At 37.1% G+C, this 11,994-nt stretch overlaps 1 pseudogene; it reads right to left on the reverse strand.

The window, feature by feature from the left end:
- Positions 1 to 642: 642 nt before the first annotated feature.
- Positions 643 to 10,130, reverse strand: LOC136526313 (uncharacterized; annotated as a pseudogene).
- Between the last annotated feature and the right edge of the window lie 1,864 nt (positions 10,131 to 11,994).

Here is an 11,994-nt window from a genome sequence, read left to right on the forward strand (position 1 = left end):
ACACATATGTGCAATGTAATTTTAGCATAACAGTACTTTAATTTCAATGCTTTATTATAAACTGTGCAGCAACATGAAGAGATGCAAGGATCATTAACAAAGATGATACTTGAAAATGACAGGAATGAGGTAAAACTATATTATATATGCTTGTCAAACTAGTTGTGTTATATTATAAATGGTAACCATTCTCATTATCAAACAAATAAAACAGAATATGAGACTTGAAGATCTGGATGGAATCTTTGGACCACAAACTGACTTGTCAATATCAGAGTCAAGGATGTCATATGAGGTAGGTACAGACAGCTGAGCCAATTTGATTACATTTATAAGCAATACAAATATGTACTGGCATCAAAGTAAAACTTATCTTTGCAAAAACAGGATGGAGAAATAGCGATCGTCACTGATGATGATGGAGCAACGACAAGCATGGCTGGTGATGGTAGATCTGAAATTCAACAATACCATTGGCAAACTGATGTATTCAATAACATGGACATTGATGAGGTACATAAAAATGATCTCTTCAACTATTTCAGTCCACACAAAAAAAATTATTTGTATTATAAATGACATTACTTAGAAACTAAGACTGCTGCTAATATATTTACAGGTGCAGCATGAAAATCAAGAAGACTAACCAACAATGGGAGAAAATGACTTGAGGATCATAGCAACAGAACCAACAAGTTCAGATATTACATCAGCTATAACAGATGACAATGAGCATGTAAATGGCAGCCAGGAACTGACGGAGGAAGAGATTGAAGAATTCATAAAAAATGAGTAGGTTGCAGCATCTGAAGGCAACAATGCACCAATTAACAGCAAGTACACCCTACAGCTATCGATGGAATTTAAGACTAGGGATGATGCTCACCATTTCTTCAACTTCTATGCGTTCCTAGCCAAATTTCAAGTTGCCATAACACATATGACAAGAACTCAAAGTAAGAAGAGAAATAATGAGGTAGTCAAAGTGACAATGAGATGCACTCGTCAAGGAAAAGAAAAGGAACCAAAGTGTTTAGAGCAAGAAGACGCTGAAGTAGACAAGGATGTTGGAAACAAACTGGTAAGAAGGAAAATAAATGTTCAGCAGAAGTCATATTGTCCTTGTATTATGATGGTGAAAGAAGAAGGAGGTATATGGAAGATTAAAACTCTTGATTTGGAGCATAATCATGAGCTATGCCCTGGAGACAGGGATCAACTATTTTCTGGTCACAAGTATATGACAGAAATGGAAAAATGACTTATCAAGACTCTGAACGATAACAATATCCTGACTAGGAAGATGGTTTATATTCTATCGTATCTGAGAGGGAGGCTTATAGCTCTACCGATGAAAAAGAAAGATATCAGCAACTACAGGACAAGGCTGAACAAAGAAGTTAAAGGATCAGATATGACACAAGTACTTGATTATTTTATAAAGAAACAAACTGAGGATATGTCTTTCTTTTACAAGTTTGATTTAGATGAGGACAAGAGAGTGAGAAACTTGTTCTGGATAGACTGTTCTTCTATGAAATATTATGCAGATTATGGAGAATGTGTAAGTTTTGACACGACATATATGACCAACCGATACAACTTACCATTTGCACCATTTGTTGGAATCACAGGACATGGGCAAAGCTGTCTTTTCAGATGTGCTTTCCTGCATGATGAGACAGTGGACACTTTTAAGTGGGTATTTCAAACTTTCCTTGAAGCAATGGGAGGAAAACACCCTCAAACAATCATCACAGACCAAGACATGGCAATGAAATCAGCAATAGAGCAAGTCTTCATAAACACAAAGCACAGAAATTACTTGTTCCACATAAAGACCAAATGCTACAATAAGAATATCAAGGTCTTTGCAGCAAACGAAGGACTATATGAAGACTTCGAAGATATAGTGAACAATAGTCTAATAGTGGAAGAATTTGAACGATTTTGGAAGAGAATGATTGAGGAAAGAAACCTTCAAGGGAATCACTACTTTTCCAAAATATGGGAAATGAGGAAAAGGTTTATCCCGGTCTACTACAAAAATAACTTCTTCCCTTTCATACAGACCACATCTAGGAGTGAGGCAACAAATGCGAGGTTCAAAGACAATGTAGGGCCAACCTATAGTATCATTAGCTTTCTGAAAGAGTACAATCGGATTGTTGATACCATAAATCGAGCAGAAAGGCTAGAGGACAGCTATAGCAAGCAGAAAAGGCAAAAGAAATCTATATTCGGCTATAGAATAGAGCAGCAGGCACAATAGCTATACGACAGAAACATATTCAAAAAGTTCCAGCTACAACTGAAGGCAACATCAAGGCTGAACTACCAGGAAACCGAAGATGGAAAAATATTTGAGGTGTGGCAAAAAAGTAACCAGATTTAGGAGGTTCATAGGTTCAGGAGATATATAGTAAACACTGACCTAACAGAAGGCGAAGAAGAATTTACCTGCATATGTGCAAAATTCAGCAAAGATGGGATACTCTGCTCTCATATCCTGAAAATAGTCATTGAAAAAGAAAGCAGCACAATTACAGACAAATACTTCTTAGATAGGTGGAGAAAAAAGGATATGAAGGTGCATGTTGAAAGACAAGAAGAAGAAACAGTTGCAACAAGCTCATTGTTGAGATTCAATATATTATCTAGGAGATCACCAATACTGAATTCAAAAGGATCAAAAAATGAGAAAGCCATGGAATACCTTATGGCAGAATTTGACAAGATGGAAATCAGTTTAGATAGAATGTTATCTGCTCAGCAAACAGGTTAAGCACAAAATGACCAGCAAGGAAATGAAGAAAGAGAAACTATAGCAGCACAAGCTGGAGATATACAGACTGAAATAGATGATCCAGAAAGAATTCAAAGAAAGGGAAGGCCACCTAAGCCTGTCAGAATGAAGACACATATAGAAGAAATAAAGAAGAAACTGGTGGCAGCAGAAAAGAAGAAAAAGAAGAAAACAAATGACACAGACAGTGCAGGTATAAAATTTCAGGACATACAAATAAAATTTTAATACATACAAAATAGAATTTGAATCCAAATGCAAAAATTCTTATTTATGTGAACTAATAATATTTTGTAGGCTCCCCGGTGAAGCCAAAAAGAAAGAAGAGGAAGGAAACATCAAATGGTAGCACTGATCCCGAAGCCACAACACACTAACGACATGGTGATCAAAGACATGCAGCAATTCACGATGATCAGCAGATAGAAGCAAAATTTAAGTAGCCAATATATTTATGTAATTTATGTAATGAGTAGGATGTTACAAACCTTAAATTAAATTATGCCTAGATCTAAAATTACATATGCTAAGCACTACAATTGCAGTTCTCAATATCTGCAATTTACATTATCGGTGATTGCAATTGTGTAACCGAATTTTATATTTGTCTTGTTTTCATCAACAGCAGGTAATAACAGTAACAGAGCACTTGAAAAAATCAGTAGTATGTTGCTCCTACAGGCACCAACATGTCTGCTAGGACATTTACTAACCTTATTGTTGAAGTTCCATCTACCATTGTGTGTTAAATTGTCTTCACCATTCCCAGCTTTAAGCTGAACAAAAAAAGACAGTTATAATGTTTACGCCTTCAAAATTCCATGAGCATTGTCAAAGGCTGACAGGCCTCCAGAAATTGATTGCAATTTTGGTAACGATCAGAAGAGGTGTGTGTTGACACTCGAAGTTAAAAGCTGACAGGCCTTCAGACCTACACTGTTTGCACACACATGTAAATGAAAAGATAGTAGCTAGTACCTTGACAATATTGTCTGCATACTTCATCACCATTGATACAGCAATTCCACTGCAAAACAAATATAAATACTCGATTTGATTGGGAAGAAAATAAGAAGGATGCGGCTAAGACCAACAGGGCAATAGTGAAAACAATTAATATGATCCAACTGTCAGTACCTCAGAGCATGGTTAAGAATCATCAAAACTGTAATAAACGAGTAGCCATGAAAAAAGCCTCTGCACCAGATGGTACATTCAAATGGAATGGTCGATATCATGAACTGTAACAGGTAACATTAATGAAGCACTTGTAAAAAAAATTCTGCACTAACTTGTTCATAACAGCATCGAAGTCCTGGACACAAATTGCAACCAAATTGAATAGCATCCCAAATATGTACAGCCAAAAATTCTGTGCATTTATATTTCTTGAAGGATGTTTCTTGATGATAACCTGGATTGTTCAAAACATAAAGGAATATATTACATTCCTAAAGAAATCCATTGATATTTCATATCAAATGTATTTAAAAAAACAAGAATACAAATGATGAAAAGAGGAGTAGTAGTAGTATGGAGTCACAAACTTCTGTATATACTCCTGCAAAACCACTTAGAAGAGCCATCACCTGCAAAAAGGGGAAAAGAGCATTCAGGTAGTTGTTAAGCACTTCCTCTAGTATGTCCAAAAGACAGGATCGATTATTTTTTCTGCTTCACTCACAATTGCCATCACCCAACCTTGAATAGGGGTCTGAAGAACATGGTCTGACCTGGAAAAGGACAGATAAGAAAAGAATGAGGGGGAAAACAGGCATACGAGGGACTGAGCTGAGCAGTAGTGCAGCCAGCACATAAAAGAATAAATGCAGCCCACTGAATTTCACTTAACCTGCATTAGTTCAACCATCCTAAATTAACAATGGAAAGCAGTTACTGGGGAAGAAAATATTAAAATAACTGGAAGGAATGAAATGGAAAACAAAGAGGTTTTGTTATGATGGCCAGTTAAGAGGGTAGCAAGGTATTAGATTCAACAAATGCGCTAGTTTCAGATATCAGAGTTAGGATTTGCATAGTCCATTAAGCAACCAGTTTCTCAAGTTGAACAGTTCAATAGAGTACGGATTCAAACCTAATGATGACAATTTATTTTAGAGATTGAAGTTCACCACAACTCTTTCATCACAGAACTATACTTCATGTCTTCTAGTTTTAGCATCCAGCGTTGCATCAAAGATTTCAAGTGAAAGCGAACCCAATGACATAGTGGATGTCACTTGTTACCAAAGAAAATTGATAAAAAAGAACAAGCTCATTAGACTTACTTTTTCTTGAGAATTATACTATACAGGGCACCAGTGCTGATAATATTCAAGTTCTTCAGAATCTGGTAAGCTGGTGCATCCACATATGCAAAGATATAATACTGACAACCACAGAAGCAGGGAAAACATGGTTATGTTTTGTTTATTTTTTCTTTTTTTTAAATAAAAAAATCCTACATCAGAAGGACTGGGCAACTGGACATACCTGCAATAAGTTCTTCACCAGGTAAAGCATTGCAGGAATGGGGTAAACTCTAACTTCATCAAACGATGTAGTTAACCTGAAAATAATAAAACCAAAGGTCTAGAAGGTGAAAGAAGACAACACACCCCTAATATGTACTATCGAGAACGACAAGCATGGTAAAATCATCACCTATTATCTTCTGTAACACCTTGACTGTTCCATGTCCTGTACAAGGCTACAAGTGACAGTAGACATTTCAAAGCTTCCACCTAGACATTCAGAAAACAGAATACATAACCACATCCACAATACTGAAAACTCCTAAAGATATAGTCACTGAGAGAATTCAAGCATTTTGCTCACCGAAAAATTTGCTGTTGTGATACTATATTCATACTTTCCAGCTCTTTTCGACCATACAATCAATATTGCCTGGGAACTTGTTAGCAATGTCAATGCAAGTGTAACAATGGACCTGAAAACCACATTGCCGATACAACAAATGATTTTCAGAAAGAATGAAATTTAGTAAAAATATTGCAAGAAATAAGCCTTACTTTAGCTTCCAACTATCCTTGCCCTTCGGGCCTCCTGCAGTGCTAAGAGTCGAAGTTGCTGTATCTGTAAATGGTATAGGTATTAATGCTAAGAATATCCCATATACAGCCCATCCGGAAAAACTACATCTGCATGATGAATCAAGAGCTTACTGCTAGAAAGAGATCTCCTATCAAAGCTCTCTATGTCCTTTTTGGATACGTCATCGCTCTCCTTTTAGACGGGCCGGGTCAGACAAAAGACAGCTTGTCAGTGCATGCTCTGTTATTGAAATACAAGATTATTGTAAGCCCATTTTTCTCGAAAAGGAAAGCAACTATTGCCAGCGTTTAACTTTACGTATGACCAATGACAAACATCAGCAAGATAAAACAGTACAGGACAATTTTTTAATGTCTAAACCATACTGGTCACTGCTAACACATAATAGCAGGCACAAATTATTTCCCAAATTATGTTTACAAAAACAAAGGATGAATCAGATGGCTTGTGTATCAGAAAAGGTCCGATTGCAAGTGCATGGATGGATAGAAATGCTGCACTCACAAACTCAGCCGTTAAATAGCCAAATGTAAATTTAACGTTAACGACTTGTAGTCAGCCATGAGCAATATACACTGATAGAATAATCACTCACCTGCTAATGCCTACATGGGTACATACCATCTACCAGACTCAACAGTAAATGGGAGTGAAGCAGGCAACTGTGCCTAGATGAGAAATATGAGATTGAGACTTCAAATCAGACAAAAACGAACCAAAAATGCCTAGATGAGAAATCGGACAAGGATAAAAAAGAGGTGTGTGTTGACACAAATCACAATTAACAGATTTTAAGATGTGTTAGCACAAATCACAAGAGACAATTTTTTCTGTGGAAGGACAAGGACAAAATACAGATTTCAACATGTTTTAACACAGATCACAAGAGACAATTTTTTCTATGGATATTGCACTTGTTAAACACCATAATTGTAGTATTTTAAGTGTGCAATTTATTACTTATAAATGTGCAATCAAGAAATGGATACTAAACACAGCTTTCTTGTATAGTGTATGCATATATGCAACACACAATTAAAAGATGTGAGCTCCTACTATTCCACTACAACAGCCACAAGAATGTTTGAACTTTGAAACACCAGATAGTGAATCAGACATTGAGGTTGGGAAACAGGCCCTCTACTATTAGTTGAGGAGCAATAATCAACTCAACGTAGAGAAGAAAAAGATTGAAAGAGATATTACTAAGCAGTAACTGGACCAGTCATTGAAATAACAAAGAGTAGAGGTAGCTAATACTACCAGTTTCCTCCCACTTACCTACCCCACCATACAGACTTACAGAATATAAAACATGCCAGCGATCTAGGACCAGGACAGTAGTGGCCTAACCAACACACGAGAGAATATTTGAAGGTAGGAGGAGCTGAGTTTGTGGGGTCTATGTTGACACAAATCACAAATAACAGATTTCATGATGTGTTAGCACAAATTACAAGAGAGATTTTTTTTCTATGGAAGGACAAGGATAAAAAAGAGGTGTGTGTTGACACAAATCACAATTAACAAATTTCAAGATGTGTTAGCATAAATCACAAGAGACATTTTTTTCTATGGAAGGACAAGGACAAAAAAAAGAGGTGTGTGTTGGCACAAATCACAACTAACAAAGTTCAAGATGTGTTAGCACAAATCACAAGAGACATTTTTCTATGAAAAAATAAGGACAAATAAGAGGTGTGTGTTAACCTTGCTGATTTCCTCCTTGAGGGCACTGACATACTCCTCAGAGATCCTGCAATGTGAATTTCCAATAAGAAATACAGCCAAAATACAGACAAGTGAAGTATAAGTATTAAATGTTACTCACTTTTTCACCTTGTACTCACGGCGGACCCTCCTGAGCTCCACAGTCTGCGGGAACGAACCAATTGTAGTCATGGGAAGGACGGGGAGGTTGAGCTCCTTCTGTTGGGCATCCAATCTAGCACTAACGGTGGTTGCACGGCTGTGGTCAGAGCCCTTGAGAGCAGCAACCTGTAATAGTATACAGAAAGAGGTTGGTACACATTAAAATTGGACTAGCAGGTGTAAGCTTTTAAGCCTCAGGCAAGGTACTCACAGCCTTTTGGACTTCTTCATTGGTCACATGGGGAGAGGATTTCCTCGATGCCTGAGCAGCAGCATTTGCTACAAAGTAAGCTTGTAGATGACATTTGTAGAAATGAATAGGCCAGTATAAGTTTGTATGCAGGAAAAAGAAACACCAAGGACTAGTTAAGACAGCAGAGAATGAGAACAAAACTGCCATACCTCATCCTTTTGACCAGCCAATGCCTTCGCAAGAGCATCAACCTCAACAACCTTCTGGGCAGCAAAAGCAAGCCAAGACTTAATCTCGCTGTCAAGCTTAGTCTCGTTCACAAGATCCACAGCGGTGTGCATGAGTGAGCAGGAAGTTGATACAACAAGCTTGTCTGAACAAATGGTAGTCATTATCAGATATTGCCAACAGTAACCAAATCTAATCTAACGATGGATAAACAGTGAAAGTATGATTACCCTTCCCAACAATAGCCTCAAGAGACTAGAGAGTGCTGAGAGATGTAGCAAGATCATCAGCCCAGATGTTGCGTCCATCCACAACACCAGCAAAGAGGTACTTTCTAGCAGGGAAACCAGCACTCGTGACAAGCCCAAGAGTTTGGGTTCCACGGACAAGATCAAAACCATAAGCAGTCACACCGCTCATAGATGTTAAGGTCCTGCATTCAAAGAACAGTGAGTATGCTGTCATTACAAAAGGGTCTAGGAGGAACAATGGTTGCAAAAAGGGTGAACTAGCGACATGAATAACATACTTTTATGATTCAGCAGGAACATCAGCAAAATAAGTCTCGACAAGCACATTCAATCCAGAAAGTGCAGATTCAAGTTCTGCGTATGTAGCAGAGAATGCAGCCAACTTGTTAGAATCAAGGTCGAGGACAAGAGTGGGCTCATCAAACTGAATCCATGAAGCCCCAGCTGCCTTCAACTCAGCAATGACTTCCCTACAATCATCATGCATCAAATTATCAACTAAAAATTCAAGGGCCAACAGTAGCTAGTAACTTGTTTATAATCTTACTTATAGACAGGGAGGATGCTGCTAAGAAGGGAAAGAAGAGGGAATCCCTTCTCCACACCCTTGGCAGGCTTTGAGAGCAACAGGTATGAGATTGGTCCAATAAGTACTGGCACGGTATCAACACCAAACTGCATGAGGCGACAACATATAAGCCATACAAGCAAGTAGATGAAATCCTTGCAAGAAAAGGCACCTGTTTTTATATTTCAGAGTAAACAACACAAAAGAAATAATGCAACCACTCTGTGTGCCCCACTGCTTATGACACAGGAAAAATGAAAATACACTAAACTCGGAATCATTTTCAGACAATCTACAATAGAGTAAAATAAGAAAAACAAAACAACAAAAGCAAGATCAGACCAACTTGTCAGAGGCACAATACAACTCAGGAAACATTCTTACTGTAGCCTGAAATTGTCATTTTCATGAAGAAAGCCATTTTTGGTCAATGTGTCAACGCTCAAGTTCAAACAATGAACTAGAAAGCTCAAAAGTACCATGTTTCTTTGCAACCAATTTGATCTGACAATATCATAATAACAAGCTTCCAAAATGTTACACCAATTAGGTATCTGAATGTACATCCTAGTTTTTGTGTTAATCCAAAATTACTAATTAAGTGCAGGATTAAAAATGAATGATCACTACTAGTTTGAGGTTCAATTAGCTGAAGGCAGCATGCTAAACTATCAAATGACTTTATCGAGTAATTATGATGTCAAAAGAAATAGAAATGTATTAGCAACCATCAGACAATCAAGTACACAAGTAGGAAATTAACATTAGGAGAATAGGTTAGCACATTAAACTGAGATAACAGAAATATAATGAGTGTATCGTACCGCCTTAGCCTCCTTGTATTCGTTAACAACCTTGTGAGAAGTGTAGGAGAACTTGGTGTTAGGCCCAATTCAGGGACAATAAAATGACTGTAAAAATAGAACAAAGTTTGTCAGCAAAAATATTCAATACAAAATCTGAAACTAAAATTACCATTAGTAGCAGGCAAAGGACTTACTAGTTGGTGTCGAACCATTTGGTCATCTCCATAGCAGGGACAGTGGCATTGCCCCTGGCCATGGAGAAGTAGGTGTCAAACCCAATCTCTCCTCCAGCCTATGAGTAGCACTCTAGGACAGCGCCGAGCATGGCGGTGTGTGTTGACACAAATCACAATTAACAGATTTCAAGATGTGTTAGCACAAACAAATCACAAGAGACAATTTGGAGCACACAATAACAGAGAAAGCACACACTAACCGGATCAGACCGTCATCTTTACAAGAATAATAGGGACCTCCACAACCCTCAAGCTTGTCCTTGTCTTCGCTATCAAAGGTTACTACACTCACACATAGTGGACAAAAAAAGACACACTAACACAGAAGGACATAAACTTAGAATAATGGTTCAAAAAACAGTTAACATCAAGCGTCCGAACAAACCATCCAACCAAATATTATCATCCACTTTAGTTTAGCCTCTTGACTGTAGATTAATATTTACAACCATCTGAGCACCAACTATTCTCATCAACGTAGCTGCTTCTTTACAAAGCACCATGCACTCATAGCATGAACCTACACACTACATGATAGGAACCCAAACACAAGATCCAAACACAACACGCAGGTCATGCTCTCCTATAGTACTGTTCGTAGACTTGAGAAAAAAATATTAGAAAAAAAAATCAATTGAGTACATGATGGAACAATACACAAAGTGACATTGCAACTAGTACTACCTCATCATCATATTTCATCACTTTATATCGACCATCATCAGAACTATTGTATTAATTGAAAATCATGTCATTAACGTACTTGATACGAAGATGCCCAATATCAACTTCAGAAAACTTGTCCATCAAATAGACATTTAACTCCCAAAGCTCTAGATTCTTCATCGCAAAGATACCACTATCATTGCTAAAGCTGAAACAAGATATGAGAAAGACAAGACAGAATATTATAAGCACCACACAAAATGATATGATCTAAAAAAATAAAAAAGACTGTACACTACCTACTTCTTAGTCTGCTAAGGTACATCTGCATAGATAACTTCATATCCATGGAACCCAAAGTCAATTTGAACAACTTCACTCTAGATTGTGGTCAAGTTTGGTATCTAAAAGCAGGTAGAGGAAATAATTAGAGTGTAGATATATATTTTTTCTTATTTGAACAAAATTTCACATTGCATTCAAACAAAATAATGTGAATCCATGTGCTGCTGCTACTTACAAATTCATCACAGACAACTTTATGGAAATGTGAGTCTGCTCCAAAATATAGAGTACAGGAATCCAAGATTATAATCAATCTTCGAGTGATATAAACAACAACCACATACCACCGATCATGGAAGAGAATTAGAAAATAAAGCTGACAAAATAACACAAAATGAAAAAGAAGGGATTATTCGCACAACTGCAATGCACACAACATATGTGCTAAAGCTTAAAAAAATAAAAGGATGTGTTACTCACATATTGGTTGTATGCTAATGACCTTGCACGACCAGCACCCTTAAAGCATTTCAATGCATTATCATATAGCTCCTTCTCCTTGCTATCATTAGGACCGTGTTTTCCAATAAAATAGTCCTACAAAAACATATTGGTCAATATTATTTTATTTGATATAGTTACCACATGTAATTGAGAAAAAAAGAGAAACAAATGACACTTACACCAACTTTAGAGAAGAAATAATGTTTGTAAGAATTCTTAGGGTGTTTCCTATGGAATAACAATATGCACAAAGCATTTACTACAAAGTAATGGACCTTTCCTTAAGGCTTAAGAGAACTTGCAAGTGCACTTAATTTCACAACCACTTGCCCATAATCGATTACTCAAGACTGAAACAAATGAAAACATTTCATAATTACTTGATTCAAGTGTACTCAAGAGTGGTGAAAACGCTAAGGACGTTGTAAACATTGAAAACTTACTTGGAATGTTCAGTTTCTGCCATCTTCAAAACAACCTCATATACGTCAGTTTCAAGTCTGG

Source organism: Miscanthus floridulus, chromosome 19 (genome assembly GCF_019320115.1).
Source record: "Miscanthus floridulus cultivar M001 chromosome 19, ASM1932011v1, whole genome shotgun sequence".
NCBI lineage: Eukaryota > Viridiplantae > Streptophyta > Magnoliopsida > Poales > Poaceae > Miscanthus > Miscanthus floridulus.